Consider the following 15,565-nt stretch of genomic DNA (forward strand, 5'->3'; position numbering starts at 1 on the left):
CAGCTTGATGTCGTCCATGAACATCAGATGGTTGATTCTGTTGCCTCTTTTCTTGAGTTGGTACCCGACATCCATCTTCTGTAGCACTTTTGTCATGGGAATCATGGCTACTACGAAGAGTAGTGGGGACAGTGAGTCGCCCTGGAAGATCCCTCTCCTGATATTAACCTCCTGCTAGTCTTATTCCAGAGCTTGTAAGTATTGTATTCCAGTTGTGCATTGTATTTTTGAGGAAGCTGATGGTGTTTTCCTCTGCACCATATATTTTCAGGCATTCTATTAGCCATGTGTGTGGTATCATGTCGAAGGCTTTCTTATAGTCTATCCATGCCATGCTTAGGTTGGTTTTCCTTCTCCTACTGTTCTTCATTACCATTTTGTCTATCAGGAGCTGGTCTTTTGTGCCCCTACACTTCCTTCTGCAGCCTTTCTGTTGGTGGGGATGGTGTGTCTCCTCTAGGTAGTTGTATAGCCTTTCACTGATGATACCTGTTAGTAACTTCCACATTGGTTGTAGACAGGTGATGGCTGTAGTTACTGGCTATATTTCCCTTACTCTTGTCTTTTTGTACTAAGGATGTTCTTCCTGTGGTCATCCATTTGGGTGCTTGGTGATTTGAGATACAATGCTGGAGTTCAGCTATTCGTGGGTGTAGGGCCTTGAAGTTTTGTTTTTTGAGCCAGTATCCATGGACTTCATCGGGACCGGGGCTGGGGCTTTTCCAGTTTGGCATTTTTCTTTAAGTTGGTGTCTGACTGTGTCTGTCGTGGATGTCTGTGAATCTTTGTTTTTATTCTCCCTGTTTCTTCTTCCTGACTTCCTGGAGCCATGTTGCATGTTTGTTGTGTGATACCGGATTGCTCCATATGTTTTCCCAGAGTCTCTTACTTGGTTCGGCTTCAGGAATTTCTGGGTGGTTGTCTTCCCCTCTTAGTTGGCTGTATAAGTCTTTTCTGGTTGGTTCCGAATAGTTTGTTCTGTTGGTATCCCTTATTCCTGTTCATGTACCGTTGGATCTTATGTGCTTTGGCCTTAAGGCTCTGTTTTACATCTTCTATTGTGTTGTTTAGTCCCCTCTCTTGTACTTTGTATTTTCTCTTATTATTATTATTATTCGTTATTATTATTATTATTATTATTATTATTATTATTATTATTATTATTATTATTATTATTGTTGAAAAAGAAACCCACAAATTCAATTTGTAACTTGTTTACTTCTAAGTATTTACATTAAGTTTTACTCCACACTCGAGTACTTTCAGGCCCTTCTGTGGCCCATTCTCAAGAGATGTTTGGGATGTTAGCCTGGGTCAAGGCCCAGCAGTCGTCTGGAACTTCTTCTCGTTGTGCTGTCATTTATGCGATGGCTGTTCTGGTTTTCTTGAGAGTTGCCAATCCCCTCTTGTCGCTCTGATATCCTGAGCTGATGGTCAATGGGATTCACCCTTGTGGTAAGGGTGTGGTCACCGAAAGTCTGTTGGGCAGGAAACCTAATCTCCAGGTCAGCAGGGTCAATCTTAGCTTCTTTTAATATCAAAGCTCGGCTTATGGGATCTTCTGAGGTAAAACCTTTGTTTCCTTCAATACTTTGATCTCTCTGTATGCGCACCTTCTACTACCCTCCTGTGACTAATTTTGTTGCTTTTGTATATAAGCCTACTGTTTTTGAAATCCATCCTATGGTCATTTTCCAACAATGTCTAGCTATAGCACTCCCCTGAGAGTTAAGCTGTACTGCCCTTCTATGTTCTTGGACTCTAGTCCTTATTCCCCTACCTGATTACCCCCACATATCTGTCTCCACAATTATTGCAATTGATTATATATACCCCCGTTACATCATCTGTATTACTGTCTTCTCCTTCCAATTTATTTTTACATACTTTGTTTTTTAAAGTATTATCAAATGTGGGGGAATCAGGTAGGGGAATAAGGACTAGAGTCCAAGAACATAGAAGGGCAGTACAGCTTTAACTCTCAGGGGAGTGCTATAGCTAGACATTGTTGGGAAAATGACCATAGGATGGATTTCAAAAACAGTAGGCTTATATACAAAAGAAACAAAATAGTCACAGGAGGGTAGTAGAAGGTGCGCTTTATCAGAGAGATCAAAGTAATTGAAGGAAACAAAGGTTTTACCTCAGAAGATCCCATAAGCCGAGCTTTGATATTAAAAGAAGCTAAGATTGACCCTGCTGACCTGGAGATTAGGTTTCCTGCCCAACAGACTTTCGGTGACCACACCCTTACCACAAGGGTGAATCCCTCCATTGACCATCCGAGCTCAGGATATCAGAGCGACAAGAGGGGATTGGCAACTCTCAAGAAAACCAGAACAGCCATCGCATAAATGACAGCACAACGAGAAGTTCCAGAAGACTGCTGGGCCTTGACCCAGGCTAACATCCCAAACATCTCTTGAGAATGGGCCACAGAAGGGCCTGAAAGTACTCGAGTGTGGAGTAAAACTTAATGTAAATACTTAGAAGTAAACAAGTTACAAATTGAATTTGTGGGTTTCTTTTTCAATCTTCAGAAGAAAACTGAAAGAAGTTTTTGTTTGGATTATTATTGTTATTATTATTATTATTATTATTAATTAGTAGTAGTAGTGTAGTAAGTGTAGTAGTAGGTGTAGTAGTAGTAGTAGTAAGTAGTAGGAGGAGGAGGAGGAGGAGGAATTAGACCCTCTCTGAAACGAGTCCTGTTAAATTGGATGGCATAATAATTTTAGTTAATTTTATATTGAGCCACCTCAGTTTTCCTTATAATTCTTTTCTCGTCTATTATTATTATTATTATTATTATTCTTTCTTCTGCTATTATTATTATTATTATTATTATTATATTATTATTATTATTATTATTATTATTATTATTATTATTATTATGCAGAGGGCTATTACCTGAAACTAGAGGATACAAGTTTCCAAGGACGAGAATGGATTTGTATGATGATGGAATTATGCAGAGTCGGTTGGGGGGAATAATTCGCGTTGCAACTTGTACCCGAAGTTGTCAGTCACGCTGCTAATTTTCATTCTTACGTGAAAACTGTCTCGCCAAATACCATGGCTGTAATGATAATGGTGCTGTTGAGGCTTTTGATTTATGTTTTTTTCTGGAAAGCGAATGTGTATGTGTGTGTGTTTTTTCTTTTCTTTTTTTAAGGTCGGATATTTCTCCTCATTATTATAACTACGCGATACAGATGTGTTTTTACCTTTGTATTTCATTATTAGTCATGAATATTTAGGTGATATTTGAACGCAATTCAGAGTTTTTGTTTGAATTCCCCTTAGTATGGTGACAAACGCTCTGAAAAGTTGTTTGAATTCCCCTCAGTATTGTGACACTTTTTGAGAAGTAGTTGGAATTCCCTTTAATATGGTGACAAACGTTTTGAGAAGTTGTTTGAATTCCCCTTAATATGGTGACAGACGTTTTGGAAAGTTGTTTGAATTCCCCTCAGTATTGTGACACTTTTTGAGAAGTAGTTTGAATTCCCCTTAATATGGTGTCAAACTTTTTGAAAAGTTGTTTGAATTCCCCTTAATATGGTGACAAACCTTTTGAGAAGTTGTTTGAATTCCCCCTAATATGGTGACAAACGTTTTGAGAAGTTGTTTGAATTCCCCTTAATATGGTGACAAACTTTTTGAAAAGTTGTTTGAATTCCCCTTAATATGGTGGCAAAACTCTTGAAAAGTTGTTTGAATTCCCCTTAAAATGGTGGCAAAACTCTTGAAAAGTTGTTTGAATTCCCCTTAATATGGTGGCAAAACTCTTGAAAAGTTGTTTGAATTCCCCGTAATATGGTGACGAACCTTTTGTGAGGAGCCTTCTGCCATATCTTATCCTATTTTGTTTTTCCAAGTAGTGTTGTAAAATCGGACGATACAAGTCGTATGTCTGCATTTTAGCCTTTTTGTTTTTCTTTTTTTATATATAAACTGGAAAACATTTACATTAAACTTTACCTTGTCTGTAAGCAATTTGCATAGTTGGTTCGTTTATTCTGATCAGAGATACCTGACAGTCGTGCTTGTAACATTTCTGCGTGGTACACCATCTCTCTCTCTCTCTCTCTCTCTCTCTCTCTCTCTCTCTCTCTCTCTCTCTCTCTCTCACGACCACACCACTAGCTAATTTGATTTCCTCTCGTATTGTGCGGCTTCATATAATAGCGTTGAGGCGTTATTACTTTATTATTCAGCCCCTGCACAGTGACAGGGATCTATGGAGAGAGAGAGAGGGAGGGGGGGGGGGCTGATCCATCATCCCGGTGTCTCTGTGGCTAAATTTTACTTTTACTTCATTAGAGTTTGCGCCGTTAATAATAATAATAATAATAATAATAATAATAATAATAATAATAATAATAATAAATTAAAATTTGGAATGTTCTCAGAATGCCACACTGCTTTTGATTTGGTCATAAATTATTTTTTTATTTTTCCGTTTCTGACGGGGCCTTAATTTTAGGCCATGTATGTATGTATATTTACGTACGTATGTATGTAAATAAATTCTTCTATGTGTATGTATGTATATGTACGTATTTATTCTTGCTGGTGTGTATAATTTATTTTTCCGTTTCCAACTGGGCAATGTATATGTGTGTGTGCTCGTATACTTGCTGGTGTGTATGTGTATGTATATGTATTGCAAACTCCCTCATCCTTTAAGACCCGCTGAGAGCCAGAAGGCTATATCTTACTGGCGCAACCTCTTCTAAAAGTGATGTTGACTTATGGTGAATATGAATATGTATACCTACATACATATACATTCATGCTTAAAAAATCACAGTAGATGCACGTGACTCCATTCATATATAGCGGACGCACAAACCATACCTGCTTTGGCTTTATCGCTGTTGCATGGTTTCAACATCTCTGATTTTAGAAAACAGGAATATTAGCGTATGCTGTTAGTACAGTTTTTTTTATGCATTTCTGAATTTTTCTAAAAAGTCCGTGAACTACATTTTTTAGGGATTTTTTAATTAGCAATGTCTATGTTGCATATTTGTACTGATTGCATCATTGGTTTTACTTACTTCGGTCAAGCGTTTTAATGTTTTTTGGTCGTATAGTTAGTTATACATACAGTTGATTCCTGCATGATAATAGAAAAAAAATCTTGAAAGTCAGTCTGACTGGTTTAGTAAGTAAATCTAAAATGAGAAATCTGTCTGGGTTCATTATTTGAATTCGAGCAAAAAATGCTAATACCCTCTTTGAGAAATTTGGACTACTGTAACATGGCCTTCCACTACAGTGGATTTCAAGTTCCCTGGCTTAGAAATACATTCTCTAACGTATCTGTATTTAGAAATACATTCTCTGACGTATCTGTATTTTCTATATGAGTTCCTTTGCTTGGAGTTACGCTATCTGATGCATCTTTATTTTCTATACTTATTTTGAGAAACTTTTCTGCTTACATATATGAGCTGCTAATTTGCAAATTTGGTATCAGCTCTAATTGCATTTACTTCCATTTTATTTTACAGAAAATTTTAAACATTGGAAATGATCTGTTAGAGTTAATGAAAATAGGTTCATATTCTGTTTATCGACTGAGATTGGCTGGTGGTTTTAGATATAAGTGTAAAATTATGAATATATTTTCCGCATTGGACACAATGTACTTCCTTCAGTCGATTGCAAAAGAACCTTAGACCCGTCAGTGCACCCTCATGTGGTGTATTGTAGGCATTACTTAAGGTTATTTGCAGCGTGCCATCGGCTCCTAGCTGCTACCCCTTTCATTACTTTTACTGTAACCTCCTTTCATATTCTCTTTCTTCCATCTTACTTTCCACCCTCTCCTAACAATTGATTTTATAGTGCAACTGCTTTGAGGTTTTCCTCCTGTTATACCTTTCAAACCTTTTACTTTCAGTTTTCCATTTCAGCGCTGAATGACCTCATATGTCCCAGTGCTTGGCCTTTGGCCTAAATATTATATTCAACTTCCTTCAGTCATTTTACCGTGAGGAAAGATACAATTGCTTTCGTGTTATCAAGTAATTAGACTCGTTCTTGTATTTCAGTTTTGGCCTCTAATATAGTCATAAGATACACGAGGTAATTTCATTATGGTTATATTGTTTAAAAAGTTCCAAGAAGGATTGTCATCTTGTACAGAGGTCTACTGTACCTCATTAGTCTCCTCATAAAGATAAGCGCCTCAGTGGCGTGGTTGGTATTGTGTTTGCGTCCCACCTCGGTGGTCGCGGGTTCGATTCTCGGTCATTCCATTGAGGAGTGAGAGATGTGTATTTCTGGTGATAGAAGTTCACTCTCGACGTGGTTTGGAAGTCACGTAAAGCCGTTGGTCCCGTTGCTGAATAACCATTGGTTCCATGCAACGTAAAAGCACTATACAAACAAACAATCCTCATAAAGATACGTAACGTAATGTCTTTTAGAATGGTTCATGTCATAAAAGAATTCCCCTACAGCCACAATGGGAAAGGATGTCGTCAAAAAATACGGGCCTGGTATTGTAGGACGTCTTCATTACTTTAATTAGAGCCGACTTTATTCATATTCAGTTTTCTTTTCAGAAAACTATTGTGGTTGCTTCGTCTGTCCGTCTGCACTTTTTTTCTGGCCTCCCACAGGTCTTAAAAACTATCAAACTTGCCAAATTACAGCCCCCTACTTCCACTAGTTTTTATTTTTTTTATTTAAGGTTAAAGTTAACCATGATCGTGCGTCTGGCAACGATATAGGCCAGGACCGTAGTTCAAGTTTCATACAGAGTATTATACCGAAAGATGGATCTATTTTCGGTGGTCTTGATTATAATGTTATTACTTGTTTTTTGTTGATCAGCATAGAACGGTAGCCTTCAAAATCTGAGAAATTTACCTTAACAATAATGTTTTTTGTTTTATTAATAGGGTGAATAGCTGCACTTGAAAAGGATTGATGAATAATAACTAGCCAGGTCTCGACGAAAGGGAATGATATATAACCAGCCAAGTTTCGGCACTTGGTACGTGTTAAGTGGCTGGACCATTCTCACCTAGGACCTCTTTTGCGCATGCGCGCATTTTTTTTTTTTTTTTTTTTTTTTTTTTTTTTTTTTTTTGTTGTTGGATCCTATTTCAATTTATCTTGTCGTTCCCGATTTTGGAGTCGTTCCAGCCGCCATTCCAGATTAATAATAATTAATTAGGCGGTAATAAAAGATGAGGTTTGGTCAGCGGTGATGACGTAATGGACGTCTTAAATTAACATGGTTGTTATGTGAACCTGTCATGGTGGTGCTTGTGATGTTATGGAGGGAGTAATTATTGAAATTTATTTCTCTCTCTCTCTCTCTCTCTCTCTCTCTCTCTCTCTCTCTCTCTCTCTCTCATATAAACAAGCGTGCAGTAAGTCTTAATGGATATTTTTAATGGCGCCAACTGTGGTCCAAGTGTCTTTGTACTCAGTCCACATATCGTCAGTTTATAAACACTGTTGATGGGGTTGAATGTACATCCTTGACTGCTTATCACTTTGCCCATTTACCCTTGGCAGGGTATTCCGTCTTGAGAACACCTATTTTTGGGACTACCCAAGATTATATACATATGTGATATATATATATATATATATATATATATATATATATATAATATTATATATACTTATATACATGTAACAGCCCATATACCCTCTTAACATTTCAACTTCGTGGTCAGGTCGGCGAGGTGACCTCGCCATGCTTTATGGTATAAACGGGTTCGTTTCCCGCTACCGGACATCATGATTTCTCCATATTTCTTCGAAGCTGGATCTCAGGGCTTTGTAGTGACAAGCGTATCCAAAAAAAGAAGAGCAAAGGATTTGAGAAGTCAAAGAGGGCATTGTGACTATTGCAATTTCATATGTATCTGGTAAAGATGACCAGTAGATTCTATATATATATATATATATATATATATATATATATATATAATATATATATATATATATACACATACACACTTCAACAGCGACCCCCACTACGTATTAAGGCGCTAAGAATAAATATATGGTGTGTGTTTGTATGCATTAATACAAACATCGATAGTATACCATAACTTCTGTCATCCATTTTGAAAACGGCGAAATCCAATTGAAAAAATTATGTATTTATCATCTCTCACACGTGGACTCGAACCATTGCTGCACCAAGCGATGTATAGGTGTTAAATCGCAAAATCATCTTCGATGAGACATATTTTCGATCTCTTAACATATGTCTGACGCATTTACGGCGAAAATCCTCTTTTTCTTTTGTAGCAAGCCGTTGGAATGAATGTCTTGAGATATCTGGTGTCTCTATTAAGAATCAGTGATGCCAAACCCTATAACCCTACGCCCCCCTACAGGAGACTAGAAATTACCCTACACAACTGAAAATGGCCCAATTTTCCGCGGCTATGATAATAAATAAATCTTTAGATTATGTTTATAAGCAAATATCATGAATACTAATAAGCATAATTGATCTAAAACCTACCTTGTTATAACCCTACCCTTACCTTGAAATATTGCCCTGCTGTCTTTTAAGATTTTTCCCATATTACCCTACGCGTAGGGCAATTACCCTACAGCTGGCAACACTGGTTAGAATAGCCTCCTGAATGAGCGAATGCTTCGGACGGACGTCGGTGGTCTCAAGAGTTGCTTGGGAAGAAGAAATTAAGCCAGCCACAAAAAGTTATTTGATCTCGGGGGTGTTTTGCTGTGCGGTAAGTTCAAGGAGTATCTGCATTAGCCTCTCTCTCTCTCTCTCTCTCTCTCTCTCTCTCTCTCTCTCTCTCTCTCTTATTATGGAGCAAGGGGTCTCCACCTTTGAACGGCTTTGAGCAATGAAGTTAAAAACATGTACATTTGAAATTTTAATAGTCTTACATACCTAATTTGAGTTCCTGTGGAGATCTTCAGTAATTCTCTTATTTTTTCGGCAGCTTTTAATTAGCATAAAGATCAAAAGAAATAGGATCCGCCTAATTAGCTGTTATACTGCCCCGAGGATAGTTAGCGTACCCCTACTGACTGCGAACTCTGTGTTGGTATTTTTGAGTGTTGTTAATTGTTATTGACTGGTGATTTGATTTATATATATATAAAAAAATATATATAATATATTATATATATAATTTATTTATTATATATCTATATATATTATATATGTACTATATAATATCTATTATATATATATATTATATCATATATATATAGATATATATATATATTATATATAATTAGTATGTTTGTAAGTTTGTTATTAGCTAGACTGAAGGGAAAATGGGCTGTTGTCTGTACGAATTTAGCTCTCTGATAAAAGGGACAGTTTATTTTTTTAGATCCCCGACTTCAAACATTAGGAACGACGGGAATCTGGGAACACCGGGAATATAAAAATCTTTCCAAAGTTCAGTCCTGGAGGAAAAATCTGAGAAAACCATCGAATGTAAATGTACAATGTAACAAACTGCCATCTGCATAACTGGGTTATTCAACTTCTTTTGCTTTGCTTAAACGATTGTTTCTTAACCATAGATCTGTCTCTTCCTGTTTAACGAGGTATATCTCGTTTTGGTCTCGAAATCTGACTGGAATCCTGGACCCTGGACTCATTCAGACCTGTTTGTCGGCGCTCGGACCAGGTAAATATCCTTGTGTGAATATGACGTCATCGTCACAACGTTTAACAACACATCGGGTCATTTGTCGCTCGCGTGTATATCGGCCCATTCACGTCGTAGGATTCGCCTCCTTGGCCAGGTGTCATGAAGAGGGGGTGGGTTCCCTTGCTTGGTATAGGTAGTAGGACATGACAGCGTGATTTGGATGGGATTACTTGATGATGATGATGATGACGTCTTATTTTCGAGGCGAAGTGGCATTTTCTCGTTATATCGGTGTTTAAATGAGAGTTGGTCTTTTGGAGTGGATTGGGATGACGCTGAGGATTTGTTCTCTTTCTTCTTCTTCTACTTCTAATTAGGTTTCTGTGTGAGATGGGATTTCGCGTCACTTCGTAAGTCATATATTCACGAATACGTGCGTCAAATAGATCTTACGCATGACGCAAGATCAATTTAACTTTGTAAATCCCAGCAGTCTTACAGTTCCTGTAATCTCCACAGGCCTACGGTTCCTGTAATCCCTTCAGTCTTACAGTCCCTGTAATCTTAACAGTCTTACTGTTCCTGTAATTCCAACAGTCTTACGGTTCATGTAATCTCAACAGTCTTACGGTTCCTGTAATCTCAGCAGTCTTTAACAGTCTTACAGTTGCTGAGATGTCCAAAGGAATGTGATGAATTTTGTAAATGAATATTTAATAAATTAAATACTGAATTGTCTTTCTTATTTCATCTAGAGAGAGAGAGAGAGAGAGAGAGAGAGAGAGAGAGAGAGAGAGAGAGAGAGAGAATCCTGTCTTGAGGGCACCGTGAGGCTCGGGTAATCGTGTCATCGTTGACTTTCATGATTGTTTATCTGTCGTAACGACATCCTTTTGACTTGTTAGCACTTCTCATTGTCATCACCAACATCATCATTATCACTCTCTCTCTCTCTCTCTCTCTCTCTGTATATTTACATACATGCTATACATACATATACTATATATTTTCATATGCAGGGTGTCCGTAAAGTCCCAGTACCATTACAAGTATTTATTGCTCAGAATGGTACTGGGACTTCATGGACACACACACACACACACACACACACTCTCTCTCTCTCTCTCTCTCTCTCTCTCTCTCTCTCTCTCTCTCTCTCTCTCTCTCTCTCTCTCCAGTTAGAATGAAATGAAAAGGAGAGTCCCACGCGCAATTCGATTTGAACATTGACCTTACAAATAATTTCTCTCTCAGAACGTATATTATTATTATCATCGAGCGTGGGATTTGGCGATTTGGAAGTGGACCAATTACTGTTCCACGGCTTGAAATGGATTTGATTGCTTTTTAATCTCCCGTGGTAGTCTATTTTTAGATGGGCAATAACTTTTTGCATAAACAAATCTGTAATTAGGTTTATATGTGTAATGAGCGGTAATTGATTTGTACGAGACGATTAAAGTGTTATGAGGGTTTTGTATGAATGCAAATCAGTTTGTCAGTGGAGGATTCAGCTGTCAGTTCGTTCTGAAAAATCATGACGGTGTTCAGAAGACTTCAGAAGACTTTTATATATGAAGATGCTGTGATATTTTCTTGTATAAAAAATTTGCTGATTTTTGTCGATTATGTTGACGTTTGTACTGAGTCTGTATAATTTGTAATAATTTCTTTCCCAAGAGAAATTATACGTCCATGTGCATAGGAAAGTTCAGTATTTGAAGTTTTCGTAATAGAAAGATCAGTGATACTATTTTGCGCATGACAGAGATAAGTATTCGGGTTTGTAAGTAGGAAACTCAGGAATCATAAGTGTTTTTGGTTTCTTGGGAATAGAAATGCTGACAATAGTTTCACATCTGTGTTTGCTTTCAAAGCCTAAAGCGAAAATATGCATTCTTCTACTTTTTCTTCTACTTCTTCTTATTGTTATTATTATTAAATTTTCCTATTCCGCACTGTTTGTAATTATGTGATCTTATATGCAATATATGACACAAGCTTCTAAAATATCTCCCTTTGTCTTTGAAGGGAATTTCGGGTGGGCCCTTAATTAAGTGACGTATTGAGGGCGGAGAGTTTTTTTAAGACTGGACGAGAACTTAAATAAATTAATAATTATTCTCGTCAAATAAATGATTAAATCTCCCTCGTGCTTGTCCTTTAAATATCATATTTAGAGCACAATGTATTCAGTGTCAGTGTACGAGTGGATTTAGTTTTAAAAAAACTATCTCAATTTCTCATACTCTTCTTGCATCCAGGGTTAAGAAAATTTTGTGCATTGAATGCATGTGGTCTGTCAGTGCATTTGCACGGTAAGCCTTACAGTTGATATTAATATACCATCAATATTGTCATGAGTCAGAATGAGTCCAGCTGAGGTTTTCTGGGCAGCCCTTCAGGTATACAAAAGACTTAGCCGTCCTTGAATAGAGTATTATTCTCATAATGTAGAGGTAAGGCTTCTCGCTCTGTCCATCATATAAAGTAATTAAAGGCTTCTTGCAAGTAACTCTGTTCTAACTTCCTACTGATGATGTTCACATCAACTGTCATCAGGTTGCCAAGCTCGGATTATATTTATTATTATATAAATAATGATGATCATGGAAAACATACGTTATCCTACATTATTACATTGAGTGAAGTTCATGAACTATGGAGTCAGTGTGTTTTGTGATTCGTTATATCGTTCGCTTCTAGCATGGAGAATTCTAAGTATTTATCGAGTCCATACATTCTTCTGCCTCTTTTGCATTTTTTTCAACACGCTTAAATTCATTTATTCAGTTTTTGCAGTGACTCGAGTTGTACGTTAGCAGCCAGGACCTTACTGGATATACATATGTGTATATATCTAATAAAAGGAGCCCATAAAAACACCAAAATATAGAAAGAAAGTACTATATTTCAGAGACTGCTGTCTCTGAAATATAGTACTTTCCATATTTTGGCTTTTTTATGGGCTCCTTTTATTAGATGGAATTCAGTTGTCACAGAACATTTTTACCAGTCATTATATAATATATATATATATATATATATATATTATATATTTATATATATATATATATAATGACTGGTAAAAAATGTTCTTGTGACAACTGAATTCCATCTAATATAATATATATATATATTGATAATGTGTGTGGTGTGTGTGTGTGTATGTATATATACATATATATATAAAATGTGTATATGCGTATGTATGCATGCAAAGCAAGTATCTTATGATGGGTATATTTGCAAACATTTATTATCCCTACGAGTACCAAAAAAAGTATGACATACTCCAATCATTTCGAAAGTTATTATAGTAGCGTTTCAGTGGATTTGTATGTTTACGGTTCGTACTCCCCTAGTACTCGGCTTGTAGGAGGCGGCGGCTTTTTACAGATGAGAGAAGTATGTGTTTTACTTCATGTTTATCGTTATAGTTAGTGAAGTGCTTCATGTAGCTTAGTGAATGATGAACAGGCCTTTCTGAATTGTTAACGCCTTCTAGGAATCACCCTTTGCATATCCGCGGAGCGTTTATCTTTTTCCCTTGTTTTCCGAAGAGAAGGGATTCAACGCTGGAGAGAGATATATAACTCTTGGCTTTGCCGAGCTCGAACGAGAATGTAAATAACTTAAAACTTGAGAAATTCCTCCTCCGGAATCGTTCCCGCTGTTTCGTGTTTGCGCTGAAGTCTCATGCAGAAGGGTGGGGGTGGGGGGGGGGGGGGGGAGAGAGAGGAGAGCGAAAGTATTGGAGTGTATCTTAATGCAATCACTTATTGGGTATTCTTCAAGTGGAGGCAGTTAAGGTTTATCTTTTACTCTTTAATTGCGCTCTGCTGTGATTACTTTCTCCCGCAGATGCTGCGTTTGTTCCTGCCTACGATGCTGTGTCTTGTATTGTGCTGTTCCCCGTTAGTTGCAACTGCCTTCATTCCTTTTTACTCTACTTCCGTTCATATTCTCTTCATTCCATCTTACTGTCCACCCTCCCCTGACAATTGTTCATAGTGCAACTGCTTTGATGTTTTCCTCTTGTTACGCCTTTCAAACCTTTTGCGGTCTATTTCCGTTCCAGCGCTGGATGGCCTTAGTTGCCCCAGTACTTGGCATAATGCCAAATCTATCTATATAAAATTTGTATTGTACTGTTCTTTCGAGATTAAGATACCCATACTGCAGGTACTCTCATGGTGGACGTCGGTTTGGAAACGGACGTGCGATGAAGCCTTTCATTATCGTCCTCTTGAATGACCTTTTCTATACTGAATCGTGAAGTTTCCAGATGTTATTCTCTACGACAATTCGACTTCGTTAGGATATCTGTCATGTACAGTTACACAGTTACTGCTCATGACTGTCTCTAGTTAGTTGCATTGGATATTTAATTTGCTGCTTGTATGAATGACATAAAATCGTGATGTGAATTTTAGTTTTAGTTAAATGATGGTATTTACATAATTGCCATAGTTTTTATTAGATGGTAGTAAGTATTTACATTATTGCATTAGTGTATAAAGTCTCACAATAATGTGATTATCTGGCTTGTAATAAATGAAAAAAAATTAAAGAAATCTTTCGAGAACCTGACTTAGTATTTACTCACTCGCGTTCCAGTATTTACTCGCTTGCATTCCAGTTTCCTGTACAGGTTGTTGATTCAGCGAAAGATACGCTTGATTTTAGTCAATTACTTGTCTTTGCCCATTTTTTAAGGAAAAGGTGGATCCTATTTTTTGAACGGAAGGAAGGCTCTCTAAAACGTTGTTGAATATTTTGAATGTTTAAAAGTCTCAGCGAGTCTATCTTTTCTTAAAACGATAGGGCTGGGAATGAAATGTTCATGTAGTCAGACTACATTGAAAGTATTTAGTCAAGGTTAGCTGTTATCAGTGAGGATTGGCCGACTATCTGCTGACAATTGTATTTTGTATTTTTTACGGGATGGATGTATTGCATAATACCATAAAGCAAATAGCTTAAAATTCCCCTTAGCAAAAAAAAAAAAAAAAATTGTTTTTGTTTCTAATCAAAATTGCAATGTCAATGTGCGAACAATGGAAGACAGGTTCCAGAAGTGCTTTGATGCATCCAGGATCCTTTTTAAGTATTTTTGTTTTACACGAGGGTTTTGTTGATTCACGTATATACCCTTCTGGAAAAAAAAAGTTTTATTTTCATTTTGAGGTCAGGGATCATCAGGAACGTGACACAACAGCGATGAATATATTTAATCCGAAATTTCCTTGTTTTTCTCTGTTCGCACTGGCTGTCAACGCTGTCTGGATGAGTTGAGAAGGAGAGCCACTTAATGGGCGGTTTTATTTATTCTTTCAAATAAAAAAAAAGGGGGAATGAGGTTTAGCATCCTCACCTTTTGGTCTGTAAACTCCTTTGCTGTCCAACCTCTTTTAATTTGTTCTTGAGAGGTTCTTTTGGGGGCTGACCTAATGAACGTAGAAATGTCTCCCAGTCGAGACGTCCGTGGAGATATTGAGGGTCGTTTCTGAGGTCAGACTTGCAACCTCACCTACCCAACCCGAAAACCCCACCATACCCCACCCCAATAGCATTATATCTGTCCCAGGGCGCACAATTATAATCGAACGGCAATTTCTGTTTCATTTCTAAATTCCAAGGAGAACAATCGCCTTGTCTTTGTTATGGAGTAATTGATTGTACCAGTGTTCGTTTGTGTGTGTGTGAATGTGTTGTGTTTGTTTCTTTCAGTGTATGTGAAGTGGCAGATACTTCCCTCCGAATCCAGGCTTTTAAAAACGTCACAGAACCAGCTGTTTATTTTTTCCGATTTCGCTATCTCGTCTAATTCTTTCCACGTTCAAATAAAGCTGGTTCAATGCCATGATCAATGATGAAAATTCCAGCTAATGGTGCTGAAGGTTAGTGAATAATTTAACAGTTATTTTACTAGT

This window comes from Macrobrachium nipponense, chromosome 2, assembly GCF_015104395.2.
Source record: "Macrobrachium nipponense isolate FS-2020 chromosome 2, ASM1510439v2, whole genome shotgun sequence".
In the NCBI taxonomy this organism is placed as follows: Eukaryota; Metazoa; Arthropoda; class Malacostraca; order Decapoda; family Palaemonidae; genus Macrobrachium; species Macrobrachium nipponense.